The following is a 10,280-nucleotide window of genomic DNA, read 5'->3' as shown; positions in this document are numbered from 1 at the left end:
AGACTTTAAAGAGCTTGAGTATTTAAAGCGGCGTACGACAAAACCCCCAGCATGCACTTATATTTAACAGAATGATATTGTCTGCTGGTGTGGACACCATTATAGTTATTGTTATAGTTATCGTTCTTGTACAGAATAGTTTCGTCATCATTGCGCAAAAAACAACTCAATCTAACAACACTGACGCAAAACTAAACTAAATCACGGCTATTATAATTAACATTCGTCACGTTGCACAATGGCTCCAGGTGCTCTTTTTTTTACCCTCCCCCCCCATTTTATTGATAAATATCCAAAGTGATCATTTATTATTTGGAATTTTATTTAACTACCAATTTAATAAATTATGTTAAAAGATCTTTTTATGAAGAATGGTAAAAGACTGTGATAGTTTGCGGACAGGTTGTGTAGTAGCGCTTCTGAGGAACAAGAGCAAACCTCACATTGAGAGAAGTGACAATAACTCCACTTCAGATGAATACAAGCGTGGTGCATGCTGGGAACAGTAGCAATAATTAGGTGAGGCGTGTAATTTTTGGATATTAATATACCTTCTTGTAACCCAGTTGAGTGTAAGTCCCTGGTACACTGACCAACGGAAAACAGTCTTTATTTTAGGGAGTCTGTTTAGTGACTGTAATTACAAACTTCACCTTTAAAAATAAATAAGAGTTTGAGTAGTACGGATGCATCCATACTGACCCAGGGGGAAATGCTGGAAAACCTCAATCATCTCCTCTTCTAAGGGACTCTAGATCCACACACTGATCTCCGGTCAAAGGAACGTCCACTGTGAAACAGTTTCAGAAATCAGTACGAAATCAAACCAGTCTAGATCACGTTCACATGTGCTTCGAACCATGACGGCTGAGATCTGATCTCCGATCCTTATATATCCCACAATGCACTGTCCAGAACATCTCAAGTCCTCGTTACTAAAACATTAATGCTAAGAATCCCAAACAGCAACATAGTGTCGACCCACATCTGGAATGTGGGCCAGATCTGGGCCAAAACCATGTTGCATTCTGGGATATCAGCCTCAATATCTCCATTTTCATATCATACATGACACATTTATGACCATAGTTGTACTGTGACTTTCAGATCTTGTTTAGCATCGGAGAACGCAGGGTAGGTTGTAGGAGATTGTATATACATGTACATCTACATCACTCTGAATTGTCATTTTTGAATTATGATTCCTTTGCAATAAAGGTAATTTTGTTGGTTTTATGCAAAAATCATGTTTATTGTGGAAAGAACATGAAAAAAAATCAGGTTGACTGATTTAAATCACAAAGCAAATGAGACGTCGTACATGTTTGTTGAATTAAATTATCTTTTTATTTAAACAATAACGACTCAAAATATTTGTAAAAATCTGCATTTTTTTTTTGTAAACAGAAAAGATTCCTTGAAAATGCTCATGGTAAACCATTACTTTAACCTGCAAATACTGGCCTATAGCAGACTGACAGATGCATGTTGGGTAGTTTGAGCGGTTAGATTCATCTGGTGAGTTTTCGTGATCACACATATCAAAAGGAAACACAAAGATGAAGAATTACATAATGCAAAAATAAAAACTGAGCTAAACATGATTGCCTGTGGAACTGAGCTCTTGCTATTGGAGGTGTCAAGGGGTCGTTGCCATGGAAACAGCCGTGTCACTGGCCAGAGGTCACACGCCAGAGATGACCCGCATCTGGACGGTCTTGCCTTTTCCTCTCACCATAATAATAATGGCAGATTCTTTAGTTAATCGTGTGGAGGAAGAGTTTCCTGAGGCTCTAAAAATAAAGAAGAGGTTTCCACCAGCCTCAGTCATCCGTCAACACACACATGACATCACTTCCTGTTGAGTGCATCCCTCAAAAAACTGAGTTTGAGAACACAAAATTGTCACATGTTCGTCTGGTGCTCTTCGTTCATTTTTGACCTAAAAAATTTTACATTTAGTTTTTTTTTGAATTTTTTACTTCATAGGAATGGTACGACACTTGGTAAAGGTTTTGGCACTTGCTCTGTGAACACAATGGACGTGATTCGAACAGGTTAAATGGTCCTGAAAACAATAGTCCCACTTGTGCTCCTCGCGGTCAAAACCAAGGGGGTAATCCATCAGCCGGAAACTGAAGCTTCCCCGGGCGCCGCCATTGATTAGCGGACCATCACCTGCTGTTAGCATGCCATTGACTCCCATTCATTTTGGCGTCACTTTGACAGCGAATAACTTTACATCTGAGGCGTTTAAAGACTCCATTTGTCCATTATTTATTTCTAAAGAAACACGAAAATGGTTATGGCCCCGTAGAAGCAGTTTTTGTAAAAATAGGCTAATGATTGCGTCATAACCACGCGACTCTGTCGCACAGTAGAGAGATTACCGTATGGACAGGAGGAGAAGCTCGCGGGCGATCGGGGGGACGTGGAGGCAAAATGACAAAATAATCAGAATACTTAGCAAAAGTGCCATCAGGAAGTGAGTGCTTCTAATTGACTTCATTTTCTCCGTTGAACTCTATGGGGTCGCTGTGTCCATTTCTTTTACTGTCTGTGGTCGAAACTAGCGCATTAGAAATGAATGAGACGAGTTTCCTCTAGTGGAAGCGTTTGGTACTGCAGCCGAACAACATCTCACTGAAAGATCTTTTCTTGAGATATCAACCTCAAATTTGGATAAAACTTGTTTAGATTTATAGAGTTATAGTTTTAGAGTAAAACAGGATTTTGAAAATATATATTTCATATAAAAATTTTAAAAAGTATTTTTGTGCATTTTTCATAATACACTTAAAATTATTATTTTTTTAGTTCACTTTTTAAAACTTTTTTTCACTTCAGCAATAATCTGCCGAGTGTCGTCTTTGAACAGAGATCAAACTTCAGTCTATCGCTCTAAAGCGTTCAAGATTTACCAGTTTAAGCTGGAAATAACATTTTCAGGTCTATGCTCAAAACGTGAATAAATGGATTATAAATACAGCGTAAATGTAATTTAGTATAAAAATCCCCTAAAAATAGAAAACATTAAATAAAAAAACATTATCAAACTAAAATATGAAACACTGACAAAAAAATAAAAATCGGTCTATTTTGACCGACAAGCGAAGAGCAGTTTAAGTTATTTTGCTTCATGCTAGTTAAATAATGTGTTATAACAGATGTGAGTTATATAATATAACCGTTTCAAACACGGCTCATCCAATCAGAATCCAGTCTCATAATGATGTAATATTTTAAAATCATTTGTTTTACGGCTTGTCTGCGTATAGATCATGGGAATACTTGCTCACTTAAAGACTCGAGGATGTGCAGAGGAAGAAGATCTCGGGCTCGGGGTTTGAGCGTCACTGATAAGTCAATGCGCTCGAGTCCTGCGTGCAGAAACACTGATGACACACACAAACACTAGTGACACACTGATGACACACACAAACACTGATGACACACTAACACTGATGACACACTGAATAACAGACTGCGGTGCTCGAGGGATCCTTCACTCACACATCACCCATTCACACACACACTGCTGCACAGTCAGATGTTTCACAGAATGTTCACGCTGCTCACGTCAAACTCTGTATTAGTATCATTAAAGGTGCCTTATGCAACTTGGAGCCACCTATAGGCAATTAGTTGAATTACACTGGTAACGGTTACTAACGGAGTTTGATTGACAGCTTTGCTTCCCAGTTGGCGGAGACACTTTTTGCTTGCAGGCTGCAGTCAGACAGACCATCTGAGAGAGTGTGTGTGATAATTTGTGCATACATGTCAGCGCGGCATCGCTCGTCAATTTCGTAGCTTATTCAGTCCATTTTGGCCGCCTCTCAAATGGGTGGTTAAACCATATTGCCTATGAAGTTCAAGTAAATGCGCTAGAAAATTCGCGCTCATTCAAGGATGTGCATTTATAGCATGGACGGAGAAAGCGCCGACACCTGCAGGATTTCATTTGACGGTATAAACATATTACAGGGCTGCCAACTTTTGAGTTTAGCTTGGAGTGAGATTTTTCTTTTTTTTGGGGGGGGGGGGGGGGGGGGGGGGGGTTAGGGTATGTAATTGTGATTGTCAAAACATTTGGTAACTAAATAGAATTTTATGAAGTTTAGTGACAACATGTTACAATGTTTACATTGTACAATGATAGGATACAGTTTTTATTATTGCTTGACAAAAATTTCAAGATTTCAATTCCATTCTTGTGATTTGTTTCCGATTTTGATTATCGGAATTTATTCCGATATTTTAATTTTATTTACAAAAAAATAATCTCACCTAATGCTGTAAACATAGAGGGCCCAATCTGCTAGTATTATTAAAGGTTAAAAATAACAAATTAAATTAAATATAATGCAGTTTTTGTTATAATAACAATTATTTAATGACATAAGTAAAAATATAATAAATATGTAATTTAGTGCTCAGCAAAATCTCCTCTCAAGCTATTTTTTCTATTCAGTTAACGTGCTATGGTCATTAAATGGCTTTCCTGAGGTAAATGTAACGTTATGTGACATAATTGTTCTGCTGCTGTTATATTGACCTCTTTCCGTGGTTGAAAAACACTAATTGGTCGATATTATGTATACTTTCGGTAAGTTGTACTGCATCTTTAAATAAAAAAGTAACAGATGATCGGTTCACGTGCACTTGAACTGAGGCGCTCAGCGATCTGTCACGTCACATTTACAAGCGCCAAACGTATTTTTGTCTGAAATTCGTAATAAAATTGACGAAATCAAAGAGCTGAGAATTAGTTTAATATTAAAAGTAGGTTACCTCTTTGCTCCGCAATTTTTCTGTGCGTGAGAAAATGGATGTGTGGCGTGAGAGCGTGTGAAAAGTGTCAATTGCGTGAGTGTTGGCAGCCCTGCATATTATAATCGATCTGTTCCGTGTGAGAGCAGAACGAACGAGACTTTATTGACGTTTTTAAATCTGAAAACTCCAAAAAGCAACGAAATTGTCTCTTTTGCAGAGATCACAATGAATGTTTGCGAACTAACTAGCTAACCTGAAATGAGGTATTACATTACTGTACCTGTCCAATAGAAACGTGGCCAACTCTGCATTATGAAGGACTAAAAATGACAGAACGAAAAATAAATAAATAAATAAATAAAAGTAGAAATAAATAAATAAATGCAGAAATAATAGTAAAAATAAATACATTTTGGTAATATAAATGGCTATTTCTGTATTTTTACATGTATTTATTTATTTATTTATGCATTTCTATATGTATTTATTTATGTATTTATACATTTATTTATATATTTATGTATTTATATATTTATTTATTTATATATTTATATATGTATTTATTTATACATTTATTTATTCCTACATTTATTTATTTCTGTATTTCCACATTTCTACATTTATTTATTTCTGTATTTCCACATTTCTACATTTATTTATTTCTGTATTTCCACATTTCTACATTTATTTTTCCCTGCGCTTGTATGCTAATTGACCAATGGCTAAGCCACGCCCCCAAACGCGATGAGCCAATCACAGTACGCATAGCTAACCCAATACACTCGGACATTCTCTGCTTCCTCGTCCATTGCAATGCATTGCGGTTATCAGTTTTCATTCGTTTTTATGTTTTTTCTTGTCATTTTAGCTTTTAAACAGCGTGTGTGTGTGATTTTGGTTGGGTGACAGTTGTAGGTTACAGTTTGACAAGAGTTTACAGTTTGACAAAAGCACAATGTTGTGTTTTACACAAATATAAGTAGGCTAAACACTTTGCAGTTTTAATTATGTCCTGTATGAACAAAATAGAGTATGTTTTTTATGTTTCCACTGTTCATCGCGCCCCGGCGCCCGCTCTCTGACACACACACACACATCCAGCATGCAATCTTGACATCGCAGCCTGTTCTTCTGCGCTCCCACCAAACGCGAATAGAGCGTCAAATTCGCGCGTATCCGCGTCTAGTTCGACGCTTGAACATTTTGAATCCAAAGCGAATAGGACGCGCGTATAAAGCGAGCGTTTGAAGCGAAATAGCACCAAACTATGACGTTTACACTGTGAAGTGTGAACTGTAAATCTTTGTTCTGGAGCTGAAGCTTATCGACCTTCTCAACAATAAAATTATTAATATAACCCTCCAATGCATATTTAAGGCCCTTTTGGTGACATCGAGATGATATATAATCTTTCTGTCTCTAAAAAATCATCAATTGCCTCCTGTGAAATGTCTCCGACTGTGACAGCTGCCATAGCGCCTGTTACCGAATGTTGAATGTTTGTCTGAGAGTGAGTGGAGGGGGCGTGGTTAGCCATTGGCAATTAGCATACATGCGCAGGGAAAAATAAATGTAGAAATGTGGAAATACAGAAATAAATAAATGTAGAAATGTGGAAATACAGAAATAAATAAATGTAGAAATGTGGAAATACAGAAATAAATAAATGTAGGAATAAATAAATGTATAAATAAATACATATATAAATATATAAATAAATAAATATATAAATACATAAATATATAAATAAATGTATAAATACATAAATAAATACATATAGAAATGCATAAATAAATAAATAAATACATGTAAAAATACAGAAATAGCCATTTATATTACCAAAATGTATTTATTTTTACTATTATTTCTGCATTTATTTATTTATTTCTACTTTTATTTATTTATTTATTTTTCGTTCTGTCATTTTTAGTCCTTCATACTGCATCGCTCTTCAATCCAAATGCAAACCTCATCTGCCGCCATCTGACAAACGCCAAACCCAGATTTACTCTGGTTTAACTCCGGGCTTTATCCGATGCTCTCTTTGCATTGCTATATTTTCTTTTCTTATTTTTTTGGCAAGCTCCGTCGCTAGTAGGGCTTGCATCCGCCATTACTTTAACACAATATTAGGCGTGTTTGTAACTCTCAGTGTACCTGCCCTCAAAGCCTGTCATTGGCTAGCACCTCACACACACCCTTACAAATGTACTCGCCCCAAAACGTCCCGACTCCAATATATGCTGGCTACCAAGGCAGTGGAGGGAATGTCAGTTCTGACACTCTGCCAGATACTATGTTTTAACGTTAGCTGATGACATATAAGGGTTATTATTGGATATTTTATTATGGAACAAGTTGCATAAGGCACCTTTAAGATACTCTTATAGTTTTTACAGGCTTTCTACACATTTCAATATACATTCCAGACTCCAATAGTTCGATAATGATTTTTATTTAATATTTATTTAGGGGATTTTACGGTACTAAAATATATTTACGCTGCATTTATAATCCATTTATTCACTTTTTGAGCATTGACCTGAAAATGTTATTTCCATCTTAAACTGGTAAATCTTGAATGCTTTAGAGCGATAGACTGAAGTTTGATCTCTTTTCAAAGATGACACTTCACAGATTATTGCTGAAGTGAAAAAAGTTTTATAAAAAGTGAACTTAAAAGTTACAGAATTTTACATTTATTGTTATGAAAAAATACTATAAAAATATATATTTTCAATTTTTATATGAAATATATATTTTCAAAACATGTTTTACTCTAAAACTGCTAGAAAATCAAAGCAATAAATCTAAACAAGTTGTGCTCCAAATCTGAGGTTGATATCTCCAGAAATGATCTTTCAGTGAGATGTTGTTCGGCTGCAGTACCAAACGCTTCCACTAGAGGAAACTCGTCTCATTCATTTCCAGTGCGTCATTTCTGACCGCGAGGAGCACAAGTGGGACTATTTTTATCAGGAACATTTAACTTTTTGAATCATGTCCATGTTTTGTGTGTGTGTGTGTGTGTGTGTGTGTGTAAAAATGTTCGGTCAAAAGAGGGTTAAAAGTGCGCTCAGGCTATGTCATTATTACCGTAATTACGAGATTCCAAAAGCGTTCACATCCTCACAGAACTTATAAGCTGGGAATTTTCAGAGAGCTCCTACTTGTACCATGTGACCGCTGCAGATTCCCATAATTCCCAGTTCCGTCGTGTGCTGTCGTCTTGAAATTAGGGTGATTACGACATGGCGTGAACACAGCAAAACATTAACGGTTCATATACAGGGCCTAAAATGAACACTCTGGCGGACATACGACACGATGTCCGTAACATTTTTATGAGTTCTAAACAATGCAATATTGTGAGAACATAAACGTGAACGACGTCTTGTGCTTCAACGGACAAATTCACACAAAATTGTGTCAACTGCCCAGCAAGTATTCTCGTATACAACTTAAGTAAACGTAAACAGTTGAGAAAGAAAGCGCATGTGCATCAGTGTATTAGATCCGTGCATTCGCTCTTAAAGGGACAGCAGCCTAATATTAAAGGGACAGAAGCCTAATATTAAAGGGACAGCAGCCTAATATTAAAGTGACAGCAGCCTAATATTAAAGTGACAGCAGCCTAATATTAAAGTGACAGCAGCCTAATATTAAAGGGACAGCAGCCTAATATTAAAGGGACAGCAGCCTAATATTAAAGTGACAGAAGCCTAATATTAAAGGGACAGAAGCCTAATATTAAAGGGACAGCAGCCTAATATTAAAGTGACAGCAGCCTAATATTAAAGTGACAGCAGCCTAATATTAAAGTGACAGCAGCCTAATATTAAAGTGACAGCAGCCTAATATTAAAGGGACAGAAGCCTAATATTAAAGGGACAGCAGCCTAATATTAAAGGGACAGCAGCCTAATATTAAAGGGACAGCAGCCTAATATTAAAGTGACAGCAGCCTAATATTAAAGGGACAGCAGCCTAATATTAAAGTGACAGCAGCCTAATATTAAAGGGACAGCAGCCTAATATTGAAGTGACAGCAGCCTAATATTAAAGTGACAGCAGCCTAATATTAAAGTGACAGCAGCCTAATATTAAAGTGACAGCAGCCTAATATTAAAGTGACAGCAGCCTAATATTGAAGTGACAGCAGCCTAATATTAAAGGGACAGCAGCCTAATATTGAAGTGACAGAGGCCTAATATTAAAGTGACAGCAGCCTAATATTAAAGTGACAGCAGCCTAATATTAAAGTGACAGCAGCCTAATATTAAAGGGACAGCAGCCTAATATTCCTGATGCTGTTCTGTTTTTAATGTTAACCAAAAAACAAATGACAAAGAAACATCACTCGCTGCTCTTCACTGAATCATCTGTAACTTTAATAAGGATTAATCTGTTTCAAGGCTGGTAAAAATGATTTATGGCCGGCAGGTGTGGTAGAAAGTTAGTTTTAGACCCTGTTCATACAGAATTGTATCTGATATAGTACAATCAGTAGTTTCGCATAATGAAAATGTGCACCTTGAATTTACGTTCGACAATCGCTATAACTTTAGCGATGAAAACGCTTGTGTGATAAACAGGGTTCGTACAGATACTGTAAAATTAAAGTCCAGGACTTTCAAGCACTAGTCTTTTGTTTGTTTTCAAGGAATACAATCAAATTTCTCATTAATCAAACAATATCTTTATTACCTTCAATAAAAAAAAAATTAAAAAAAAAAAGAAAAAAAAGGTAAATAGTGCAGCAGAAGCAATGACTGCGGTGACTTTAACCATTGAAAGGATACTGTGACAAAGATATCGCTTTCCTTATTCAAACTGATTTTTTCTCATGAATATATGATTGACCTGAAGAGTGAAAGCTGTATCAGACACTTGGATATTTATATGAGCAATATCACACTCATAACCATGAGAAATGCCTCTATATCTATATCAGACGGACTGCAGATTTAATTTTGTGTGAAAAGATTGTTTTACCGATGAAATTAAACACTAATTTCACATATATTGTCTCAATTCAAGCACTTTAAGTTCCTCTTCAGAAATATGGCTGTTTTCAAGGGTTTTCCAGGACTTACATTTCTAAGTCAAATTCAAGCACCTTGTACAAACCCTAGATAAACTTACGTTTAGAAATTCTTAATTTTATGATTTTATACAGAAAACTAAATAAAGAAAATAGTCTGAAAACAATTTTTCCATACTTTTCCAGACTGTTTGTCGTTTGAACAGGAATATTAGGCTGCTGTCACTTTAAGAGCGAATGCACGGATCTAATACACTGATACACATCGCTTACGAAATAAAGCTGACTTGCAGAAGAAAATGCATGTGTTTGGAATGAATTGTGAAGGTTGTTTGAAACGACATGATTAAACGAGTAAACATTGGATGTAGTGCCCTAAGAAAACCCCATTCCTCTCCATCCCAGCATGCAGTGCGTGTGGCCAAACACCTTCTTCCAATCAGACAAGCATGCAAATAAAG

Source organism: Squalius cephalus (genome assembly GCF_949319135.1).
Source record: "Squalius cephalus genome assembly, chromosome: 7".
Classification (NCBI taxonomy): domain Eukaryota; kingdom Metazoa; phylum Chordata; class Actinopteri; order Cypriniformes; family Leuciscidae; genus Squalius; species Squalius cephalus.
This window is presented reverse-complemented; position numbering follows the sequence as displayed.